The sequence below is a fragment of the Marmota flaviventris genome, chromosome 10, assembly GCF_047511675.1.
Source record: "Marmota flaviventris isolate mMarFla1 chromosome 10, mMarFla1.hap1, whole genome shotgun sequence".
NCBI classification, from domain to species: Eukaryota; Metazoa; Chordata; class Mammalia; order Rodentia; family Sciuridae; genus Marmota; species Marmota flaviventris.
In genome coordinates, this window is record NC_092507.1 from 87777151 (window position 1) to 87779609 (window position 2459).

Consider the following 2459-nt stretch of genomic DNA (forward strand, 5'->3'; position numbering starts at 1 on the left):
CTATCCTTCCTCCATTGCATGCTTTTAGACCCTTTATCAAATATAAGATAGTTGTAGTTTTGTGGATTGGTTTCTGTGTCCTCTATTCTGTACCATTGGTCCACCCGCCTGTTTTGGTACCAGTACCATGCTGTTTTTGTTACTATTGCTCTGTAATATAGTTTGAAGTCTGGTATCGCTATACCGCCTGATTCACATTTCCTGCTAGCAGTCAGAGAAATGCAAATCAAAACCACCCTAAGATACCATCTCACTCCAGTTAGATTGGCAGCCATTATGAAGTCAAACAACAACAAGTGCTGGCGAGGATGTGGGGAAAAGGGTACACTTGTACATTGCTGGTGGGACTGCAAATTGGTGCAGCCAATTTGGAAAGCAGTATGGAGATTCCTTGGAAAGCTGGGAATGGAGCCACCATTTGACCCAGCTATTCCCCTTCTCGGTCTATTCCCTAAAGACCTAAAAAGAGCATGCTACAGGGACACTGCTACATCGATGTTCATAGCAGCACAATTCACAATAGCTAGACTGTGGAACCAACCTAGATGCCCTTCAATGGATGAATGGATAAAAAAAATGTGGCATTTATACACAATGGAGTATTACTCTGCATTAAAAAATGACAAAATCATAGAATTTACAGGGAAATGGATGGCATTAGAGCAGATTATGCTAAGTGAAGCTAGCCAATCCCTAAAAAACAAATGCCAAATGTCTTCTTTGATATAAGGAGAGTAACTAAGAACAGAGTAGGGTCGAAGAGCATGAGAAGAAGATTAACATTAAACAGGGATGAGAGGTGGGAGGGAAAGGGAGAGAGAAGGGAAAAAGCATGGAAACGGAAGGAGACCCTCAGAGTTATACAAAAGTACATACAAGAGGAAGTGAGGGGAAGGGGAAAAATAATACAAGGGGGACAAACGAATGTCAGTAGAGGGGGCAGAGAGAGAAGAGGGGAGGGGAGGGGAGGGGAGGGGTGATAGTAGAGGATAGGAAAGGCAGCAGAATACAACAGACACTAGTATGGCAATATGTAAATCAATGGATGTGTAACTGATGTGATTCTGCAATCTGTATATGGGGTAAAAATGGGAGCTCATAACCCACTTGAATCAAATTGTGAAATATGATATATCAAGAACTATGTAATGTTTTGAACAGCCAACAATAAAAAATTAAAAAGAAAAAAAAAAAAAAAACTATCTGGAGCATCTTCTCAGTCTCTTTCCAGAGTGCCTTTTTCTTGATCCTCACCTTAAAGTGTTGATAGTCTCCATGGCTGATTGATTCTTTACATTTTTAAAAAATATTTTAATCTCTTGTTCCATACTCTCTTTCTTGAAGAAAAAAGTTTCTTTCTTCCTTTTTTACAATACTTATTAGTCTTTCATTTACTTAGTTATTTATTTTTTAACAGTGCTGGGGATTGAACCCAGGGCCTCATGCATGCAAGGCAAGCACTCTACCAACTGAGCTATATCCCCAGCCCCTTGAAGAATATTTTCATTTGAAAGATCTGCATATCAATGTTGATTATATACTGTACAGTACTTTAAAAGTAAAATGGTTTCATCTGGCAGGGTGTGGTAGCACCTGCCTGTAATACCAGCGGCTCTGGAGGCTGAGGCAGGAGGATCGAAAGCTCAAAGCCAGCCTCAGCAAAAGCAAGGTGTTAAGCAACTCAGTGAGACCCAGTCTCTAAATAAAATACAAAATAGGGTTAGGAATGTAGCTCAGTGTTTGAGTGCCCCTGCGTTCAATCCAAAGTACCCCTTCCCCACCAAAATGGTTTTATCTTCATGATGGAATGAGGTAGGTAACTTACTATTCCAATTTTATGGGTTAGAAAATAGACACAGAAAGGCTAGTAATTTGCTCAAGTTCCAACCAATAGTAAGTGGAGGGGCCAGGATGTAGATGCAGATGTTCTATCTCCAGAAGCCATGTTATTTATCACCTCATGATTTTCTGCAATGTAGACTGTGTCTATATTTTGCAGAATCTCAAACCTGTCAGTCAAGCCCAACCACCTCTCCTGATATTCTATCTATATATATAGTTAAGTGCTTACTTAAATGTATTTCCATCTCATTGTCCAGCAAATATTTTATATTAAAGAGAACACAAACTGAGCTCACTTGCCTCCTCCTACCCCTGGGAACATCCTGTACCTCTGTTTTAGAAAATGGAATCTCCTCACCCAGCCAGTGAAAGAGTCACAATTCTGGGAGTTATCTTTGGCTCCCCATTTTCTTCTCAACTTTTAATAACATTTGTTTTGCATATCCTGCCAATATCTTGCATGATTTTTCCTAGTTATCATTTTGGCTTTTGCAGAATACTCAATTTATTAAGTAAAAGTCCTTATTATTAAAAGTACCTCTTAACTGTTATTAACATTTGTTTTACGTATCCTACTGATGTCTTGAATTCGGCCTTTATGCCTATTGTCATTTACC